The 10034-nt window shown below is 38.5% G+C and overlaps 1 pseudogene across 1 annotated transcript; it reads right to left on the bottom strand.

The window, feature by feature from the left end:
• Positions 1–5131: 5131 nt before the first annotated feature.
• LOC311590756 (vomeronasal type-2 receptor 116-like) lies at positions 5132–8283 on the bottom strand (annotated as a pseudogene). Its single transcript has 2 exons — positions 8160–8283; positions 5132–6036 (listed from the first exon to the last, which is right to left on the bottom strand). The product of its transcript is annotated as a vomeronasal type-2 receptor 116-like (transcript).
• Between the last annotated feature and the right edge of the window lie 1751 nt (positions 8284–10034).

Raw genomic sequence — 10034 nt, 5'->3', positions numbered from 1 at the left:
CTCCACCCTGGAACCTCAGTTCTCTCAGATCAGTAACCTTTGGTGACCCATGTCTTGAATTTCATCTTTGATTTTTAACATTGAATTTGGTCTTTTATATTCAAGTAATGTCTGTAAAGAATTCTTATACTGAGTATATTCGAAGTGAATAAGAATTATGAAACAATCATGGATTTCATTGTAAACTCTTTCTATACCATTTTCCTGTTTATTTGAATAATATTCTTGGTTATACCCAAGAATCTGTATTTCCAGTGTGATGATGTTATTTTCTTCCCATTGACATCACTCGATATTCCATCCTTAATTCTTCTAGGCCTTTGCAGTTCTGAAACAATACTTGTCCTACTTTATTTGTGTAAAAATGCATATGTCACACATGCACACCAACAAATACTTATACACATAGACTATTGAAACTATAGTCTAAGAAACCTCTGAATTTCCCAAGTTTTACTGTGTAGCTTAACATGATGACTACACTTGCTGACAGTGATATTATTTTTCCAGGTTGAACACAACCCCATCACTTATAGAGAGACCACCATGTAATTTTTATCTGAATTCAAATAGGTATAGAAAATATGGACCTAGTACTTGTATTTGTTTAGTTTTATCTTTGATTTTTGATTTCAGTCATTTATGAATTAAATAGTAAATTTTTTGCATTTACATTACTTAATTAAAAATAATGTGTATATTTAAGTTATAAGATATTTAATTAGCCTTTCAAAATTCTAAGAATGCATTGCAAGTAGAAAAATGACTATGTACATATGAAGGTAAAATCACACAAATTTGGATGACATGTCTTATTTATTTGCCCATCAGTTAAAAGGCATTAAATTTGATATCATATCTTGTATATTCCGAGTTAAACATGGCAGACAAGAGTCTTTCTTCTATGCTTACTTGCATACATACATAATTCATAAGAGGTTTGATATAGCAAAAATTATTCCTACATTTGCCAAATGATATAGATGTATCCTGTTTACCACACTGGAGCCCTCAGTTGCAACTCACACTGCAAACATTTAAGGGAACTTTCACAGTTCCTCTATTTTCATTAACTTATTTGGTCATTATTTGTCTATCCATTCTCATAATGATGAGGGACACTCCTCCTGACTATTGTTTCATATTTTTATATCTAAACTAACATAATTTGAAGTTTTGTCAAATTAGATAAAAGTTAAAAATGTAATTCTGGATATGAGGTAATATGCACTAGGAGGTATGGAGCGATGACCCAGTCGTTAAGAGCAGAGACCTCCTTACAGGGATCTAGGGTTCTATCCCAAGTATCCATATAGAGCCTATAATCATTTATAAATTCAGGTCTAGAGGATTTGCGTACCTATTCAAAACTCTGTTCACTCAAAAGCAAAAGATAAATAAATTCTTTTTAATAAAGAAGTATTTGTTAACATCTATTTAAAGCTATCAAAAGCTTTTATTTATGTTTTCTCACAGAGTTATTTTTAATAAAATTAATATAAAAACACAAAACAAAATATGTCACATAAAAGATGGACAAGGCAAGATAACAGAAGGATAAACATCCAAGAGGAGGCACAAGAATCAGATGTATACCTATTCACACACACACACAAACACATACACACAGGTATTTTAACCCATATTAACCTGAAAGCTACGCTATATGTGCAAATGATCTGATTCAGACTATGTAGGACCTGTGATTTCAGCTTAAGCTTCTTTGAGTGCCTATGAGATTTTCTCAGTTGATTTAGTGGCCTTAGTAAGGATATGGATTTTCGTTGATAGCTCTTTCAAGTTCTATAATTGAATTTTCTAGTCCAAGATTCATTACTCCATCTCCTGAATTCTCTTAGAGAAGCTTGCCTCTATGCTACTTGTTTTCTTATCTAAGTTCTCTTGTTCCTGCCTTTCTTCTGTCTGTGCTTTTATGATTGTTTCCATTATCATCTTCGGATCTTGAACTGATTTATTGATTTCCTTCATCGGATTGTTTGCACTTTCTTGAACTTCTTCCAGTGCCTCTCTATGTGCTTCTTTAAGGTCTTCAATCTTTTTGGCTGCATCTTCCTGCATTTATTTATGTATTTTATTCATTTTCTCCATTATCATCTTCATTACTAAGGATTGGTGGTCATTTTCTTGTGTTTCAATTGTATTTGAGATGTCAGAGTTGATTTCTTTGAGATAGCTATTATCTGGAGATGCCATATTGTTTTGGGTTTTGTTATTTATATTTTTACACTGGACTTTAGTCATCTTGATGTTTCTGACATTGAGAAATAGTTTCTCTTGTCCTTTCCTGGATCACGCAGGTGACCTGATTGCACCTCCAATGGATGTTATTCCACACCCAGGACTACCCACTGGTTCAGAAGAGACTGGTGCTGTTGCTCTCTACCCTAAGGATCTGTTTGAGATAGTTTAGAAAACACTGATTGTCTTGTCTTTGGCTGGACTTTGAAATTTCTACCCTCAGCCAATGGGTCTTTGGGAGCCAAGGCTCAATGTACCTTAGAGTTCTGGAACCCCTGCTGGCTTGTAATGGAAGGCTAGCATTTTGCATGATCCATCCAGGCCATGGGGCCTAGGTTGATTCCTGCTTGAGAGAGCATGTACTGCCTTCTGGCTTGTGGTAATTAGCTGGGCTTCCAACAGATCCCTTCATGCTGGTCCATTCCCATCTGGGTGTGCACAGGCAATCCTGCTATATTGTGGCAGCTGGTCAGGCTCCACCATAGCATGCAGGAATGGGTCCCTGGGTTGCTGCAGGTGGCTATGTTCAGACTCTCACTAGAGCATGGGAGGCCCTGCTGAACTGTGTTGGCTAGCTAGGCAATTGCAGGATCTCTTCAGGCCAGACAAGTTCTGCCCAATTGAGAAGAAACTGTCTGATGGGATGGCTGGCTTGACTTTTGCATGCTCCATTCAGACCAGGGCTCCATAGAAGATTCAAGCTGAGTGTGTGGCTATGAAGCTGTAGCTGAAGTGCATGTCCACAGCCACATGGGCCCTCCTGTGGGCCCATTGTCCCTCTGTAGATGAGCAGAGATATCTGAGATCAGGTCTATCCCATATCCACACTCTCAAGTCCCCCTGCACCCAATGGTTCTGATACTATTGTTTATTCTAAACATCAGTCATAGAGGGAGAGAAAGGATACAGATGTGGTAGGCACTCTCGGCTGCTTTTGGGCTTTGGATTTTGTGACTGTGTGATCACCAGCACCTGGGGCTTTCTGTGGACTTATGGCTAGGTCTGAGGTCAAGTGCACCTGATTTCCTGAGATTTCCCTGGGCAAGCAGATCTGGAGGTCAGCACTTCACCACCCACCCTTCAGTCTCAGATACCAAGGCCATGCTATAGAGCATGACTGCAGATCACCAGAGTAGGTACAGGTTCAGATTCTGGGGACTGGAATCCTGTCCTCCTTTGGCTTCTTGGAGGAAATGAGGTCAGACACACCTGTGGTCCAGACATTGTGGACCCATTTGACCTAAAGCTCCTCAGGTCTTGTGGTCTGTAGATCCAAGAAGGGTCCCTACTCTCCATCAGGCAGTGTTTGGCACCACCATTTTTTATCTTCCTGAAAAGCAGTATCCTTATGCAAAGTGTTTAAAGTATCCTCCTATAATATTCTTAGAGATTATACATATTCATACACACACACACACACACACACACACACACACATATATATATATGTATATATATATATATATATATATATATATATATGTCAGTGTGTATGTGCATGTGTGTCTCTGTGTGTTTGTGTGTGTGTGTGTTCATGTCTTGTTTTATGCACAAGTGAGTCCAGGTAATCATATAAGCCAGAAGAGGACATCTTATGCTTTTGAGCTATTCTATCATAGGGTTAATAACATAATTTTCAGGGTTGAGCAGTGAATCAGGCCTTATTAAAAAGCAAGAGATACAAAAGATAAGACACAAATCCTTATTCTTTAGTATGCTTTATGTTTATCAAACTATCACTCTTCCAAGTTTAAATCATCTACTTCCTTGGATTACATCAAGATTCCCTTACCATCCCCCTTAAGGAGGAAAATTGTTTTACCTTCAGGCACAAACAAGAGTTCACTCTCCCACAAAATTCCTAAATTTTTTAATCACCATTCCACTGGCATCAAAGTCATTCACCCAGATATTAAAAGAAGTTTGATTTTATTTTGAACGTTTTTTATTCTAAAAAACAAAAGAATATTTACACTGTACACTATGCCCCAATTGTTATAAATTGTGACATAAGTATATCAGTGCAAGATTATATGGACAACATAGACAACTCTAATAGCCATGATACTGCTATGCATCATCATTAGAGGAAGCAGTGAGCATCATTCTAAGAAGAGACAGATCATGCACTGTAGCCTAATATTTGGTGGTTATATACTAACTTTGTATTTTGAGTTAGAATTCATTTACCAGTCAGACACCTGGCACAAACCAAGACACAGTCCATGGACAGAACCAACCGCTGAGATTATTAATGATACTCTGCTATGCTTGTATACAGAAGCCTAACTGTGTTGTCCTCTGGGACGCTCTGCTAAACACACGTTGAAAACAAATGCTGAGACTCACATCCAAACATTGAGTGGTAATAGGACGTCTTGTAGAACAGTGGGGAGGAAGGAAAAAGAGACTTTTAAGTGGCACAAGCTCCACAAAAAGACCAAAAGAGCCAGCTAACCAAGGCACTTAGTGGCTTGCTGAGACTGAGGCAGCAACGAAGGACCATGCATTACTGGACCTATGCCCCCTACACAGACGTAGATGATGGGCAGCTCAGGTTTCATGTGGGACCTCTAGTAAGAAGTAGGGGGGGAGTTGCTGATATATATTGTGATACCAGATTTTTGACCACTTCCTCCTTGTCAGACTATCTATCTAGGACCCATGGGAAGAGGACATGATATGTCTTGGTGCAACTTGAAGAGCTGGGGTGCATAGGAAGGTGGTCTCCACTAATGTGAGGCATAGGGGAGAGGGGTTGGAGAGAGAGAAAGAGGGTGGGACTGGAAGGAGAGAAAGGATGGGGTCTATAATCAGGATGTAAATTGAGTAAATAAATTAATTGAACACAAAGTATTCATGAAATATGACATTAGGAATATGATTTCTCCCTGATGTTTGGAAGAGAATTTTTGTCTGATCTTAATAAAATTATGTAGCACTTGGGAACAAAGATGCATCCCCACATGCCTGCACTGGAAGCCATGATGGAGAAAATCACCACAGCCACCATGACCTTGCCCTTGGTGCTATGGTAGACAGGGAGGAATGTAATCTAAACAGTGCAAAACACCAGCATGCTGAAGGTCAAGAACTTGGCTTCATTGAATGTGTCAGGCAGGTTCCTGGCCAAGAAAGCCACAGTGAAGCTTCCCAGGGCCAGGCAGCCTAAGTATCCTAGGACACAGTAAAATGCTATAACAGAACCCTTGTGGCAGACAATGATGATGTGGCCATGCTCAGAGTCTGCATCAATATCAACAAAGGGAGGAGAACCTCCTAGCCAAATGTAACAGAGAATAATTTGGATGAGTGTACAGAGAGAAATGATGTAGTTAAGAGTTCCTGAAACCAGAATGTACCTCATCCTTCTTGCAGAAACTTTGACTTTGAAAGCCAGAACCACTGTGATTGTTTTGGCCAACACACTGGAAATAGCCACAGTGAATACAATTCCAAATGTGATTTGCTGCAGGATGCAGGAGACTGAGTTTGGATGGCCAATGAAGATCAAGGAGCAGAGGAAACAGAACATGAGTGACATGAGTAAGATGTAGCTGAGAGCACGGTTATTGGCCTTCACGATGGCTGTGTCATTGTGCTTCAAAAATACTCCAAGAACCAGAGCTGTGAGGGCAGAGAAGCCCAAGGCCATTAAGGCCAGAGCCATCCCCAAGGGGTCTTCATAGCTTAGAAAGATCACAGCTTTGTGGATGCAATGATTTTGCCCTGTGTTGGCATACTGGTCCTCCGGGCACTTCACACACTGATCCATATCTGATTGAGAAACGTAAGACTTGTCAATGAAGCCTCAGCAGTTTCTTAACAAGATGTTTCAATAAATCTGTTGGAAAAGGTTTGCAATACTTCCATTTTATTGCTGATAATGTAATTGAAGGACATTGCTGTACAACAATGCTTCTATTTATTAATTCTTATTATTTATATTAGTGTGTCCAAATAAATGTAGCAGATGTGCTGAAAAATTCAGTAACCATTTGGAAGAAGTAGGAATGTCAATATGAGAAGTAAATTTTACTGGTATATAAATGTAATATAAACTTTTTTAACTGTAGAAAATAAAAAGAATGATTAATATGTCTTTATTTATGTTCTAATCTGGCAGTGTTGACAAAGAATTCCTGAGTCTTGATCATGAGAAGCACTAGCTCTATCACTGAAGGTAGAAACCTTTCTACAGACTGAGCACTACAAAGCCCTTCATCTTGTCTCCACCTTCGTGGGAAGCATCCAGCACATACCCAATTCCCTCATTTCAATCTCTTGAGAGCCAGACTCTGTGACTATACTCTGAGGTAAATATATATATATACTGATAAGAAGCATAGGAAAATAAAACAAAAACCCACATACAAAAATGATCTAGATTTTTTTTGTTCTCTGTTTTGTTTTGTTTTTCGAGTCAAGTTTTCTCTGTGTAGCCTTCACTGCCCTGGCCTCGCTTTGTAGACCAGGCTGGCCTCGAACTCACAGATATCTATTTTCCTCTACTTCCTGAGTGCAGAGATTAAAGGCATGTGCCACCATGACAGGCAAATGTTCTCCTCTTAAAAAAAACCTGAGTTCAGTTTCCAGAACCTGTGTGAGGTGTTTCACAACTGCATGTAAATTAATTGTAGAGGTACTAGTTGCCTCTCACCTACATCTGCCCTTATGTACACATACCCGCACATCACACACACCCATAAATAATATTAACATTTTTCTATTTATTGAAGTAACTACCATTAGTTCTTATTCAGTTTTATATTTAAGACAGTTTTATTACAGTATGTTTAATAATCATGTATGTGATTTGAGTGCATAGATGTCAGAAGCCATTTCGGAGAGTTCTTTGCCTCCTCTTACTCTCTGGGTCCTGTGGATGAACTGCAGCTATAAGTCTTAGAGGCAAATGATTTAAGTGTTGAGCCATGTTATTGGCCAGAAATATGTTTTAAGAACTTAATTTCATTGCATAGTATGAAAGGCAAATGTGGGAAACCTATTCATTGTCCATTTCCATTTAGCCAAACATAAATATATAATTATTTTACTAAACTTTCTTTGTAGGTTGCAATAAAATGTTACTGTTTGTGACTAATTGTTTTCAGTACAAAACCATTCTAATCTATTCTTTCATGAAATTATTAATTGGGCGCTATTTATAAAATATTGGACATAAGACTCCTTATATTTTGTACATCATGTGTGAACAATTATCCTCACCTTCCTAGAAAGAAATCACATCAGACATTTGAAAATGGGTGAGGGAATACAATTAGGATGTAATCAGAATAAATTACAGTAAAGAAGGAGGAAAAATAAAATGGGCCTCTACATTTCACACAAATTCTGTCTCAAATTCATCAGGTTCTGATAATTTTACAAGTAATTTTTAATCTCTACACTAAATTTTCTAAGCATACAGACTTGGTTTCTAGCACCTCCATTACACAGTTTGTCAGTTCTGGTGCCATATCTGTCCTCTGTTCGATTCTGTGCATATGTAGTGTACATAAACATCTTTAGGGACACTTATATACATGCAAAAAGAATAAATACACATATTAAAACTTTGTGACTGGAATCTGCCATTCATTTAGTTATAGAGGAAATTAATAACAAGGACAGATCTCATACAGAATGTGCTCACATTGCAGTTTGATTTTGTTTCTTTGAGAAAATATGATGTGACAGAAATTGAATCAAAATGTACATCTAGGCAAAAGAGTTTTTTCTTGTTGTTATTATGACATTGTACTGTTTGCATTCCTATGACTGATAATGGAGAAAAAGGTATATTTCATTTTCGTAGTTGCCTTTTAGACCCCTTCAGCATCCTTTTGTTGGTTGAGAGGATTATCAAAGTAAAGTGTATCACAGCAGCATACAGTCACTTGTTCCATTAGAAATTTCATTTTCTGGGCAGTGGATACAATTAAAACAGCAGGCTGACATTCCCTCCTGCCTGAATTTTCGGAATCCAGGACGACAGTCAGCACTGCATGCAGAGGGCGCCATCTGAGGAAATAAAATTCATATCAAGTTTTACCTACTCCATTCATAACTACATTATATTAAGATGTTGAGATATCAATAAGCTTATTTTATATGCAGAAGCTGAGGTACCACGTGTCAGTTAGGACTTTATATAATGCCAAACGTGTGAATAAATTAAAACAAGTTGATGAAAAGTGGAGTTCTTTACCAAATCTTAGACATTATGGAAACAGAATTTTAGTGTACTTTGTGCAGACACTACAAAGCTTGCTACCTGGTCTTCTTGTTGATTTACATCAAGCTGACACAAAGTCCAGTAAAAAGATAGGGAACATGGAATGAACCTTCCCTGAGAAATTCTCCCTATCAGAATAGCCTGTCTTTCTAACACTAATGCGTTTTACTACTTGGTATTCATTGTAGGCATGCCCAGTCTACTAAAGGCAATGTTCTTGCTAAGCAAGCATGTGTGAGAAATGACACAGGGCAAGCCAGTAAGCAGTGTTCTCTCAAGGGCCTGTGCTTTAGTTTCAGTCTCCAAGGTCCTTCCTTGTCTTCCCTTGTCTATAACCCATGAGCCAAAAATAACCTTCCTTCCTCACTTGGTCCTTGGCCAAAGTTTAATCAAAGCAATGACTTAGCAAGATGCAACTAAACCACATCTAAAATGGGAAATATCTCAATTCTAAATTGTTATCCCATCCCTTGTATCCTAACGTTCCTCCATCACTCCCACTTTTACCCTAGTCTCCTCCCCTATGTCTGTGACTGAGAGGGACCTCCTGTCCCTCTATATGATATTAGGGTATCAAATCTCTTCTTGATATCCTGTTACCCTTCCTCTGAGTGCCACCAGGCCTCCCAATCAAAGGGAAATATTCAAATATGGGGCACCAGAGTTTGAGTGAAACTTAGTTCCCGCTCTCTGCTCAACTGTGAAAAATGTCCTGTCCATTCTCTAGATCTGGGTTGGAGTTTGATGATTACTGCACGTATTGTCCTTGCTTGATGCCACAGTTTGAGCAGAACCCCTGGGCCCAGATCCACCCATCATAATGTTTTACTTGTAGGTTTCTAGGACCCTCTGGATCCTTCTATTTCCCCATTCTCCCATACTTCTCTCACCTAGAGCCCCAAAGGATGTCTTCACACCTATCCTATTTGCCTGGTAAGTGAAGACTTTCATGGTACATGCCCCATGGGCTAGTGTCCACTTATAAGTGAGTATATATGCCTTTAGTCATCAGGGAAATGCAAATCAAAACAACTCAGAGATTCATCTTAGAACCATCAGATGGGTAAGATAAAAAATTCAAGTGATATCACATGCTGGTGGGGATGTGGAGAAAGAGGAACACTTCTTTATTGCTTGTTGGCATGCAAACTTGGACAACCACTTTTGAAATCTATCTCAGAAAACTGAGACCCATCAATTCCACTCATGGGAATATACCTAGAAGATGCTCTAGCACACAACAAGGGCATATGCTCAACCGTGTTCACAGCAGCCTTCTTCATAATAGCCAGAACCTGGAAAAAGCCTAAGTAGTTCTCGGTAGAAGAATGGATAAGGACTGTGGTACATCTACACTATAGACTACTACTCAGCTATTAAAAACAAGGAGTTCCCAAAATATGTGGACAAATGGGAGGAACTAGATATGATCATAATGAGTAAGTTAAACCAGGAGCAAAAAGACTCAAATGGTATATACACACTTATAATTGGACATTTTCACTCTTTTTAAAATATATTCTCACAGTTATTTTGG

Source organism: Acomys minous (assembly GCF_964271855.1).
Source record: "Acomys minous genome assembly, chromosome: 20".
Lineage (NCBI taxonomy): Eukaryota > Metazoa > Chordata > Mammalia > Rodentia > Muridae > Acomys > Acomys minous.
This window is presented reverse-complemented; position numbering and strand designations above follow the sequence as displayed.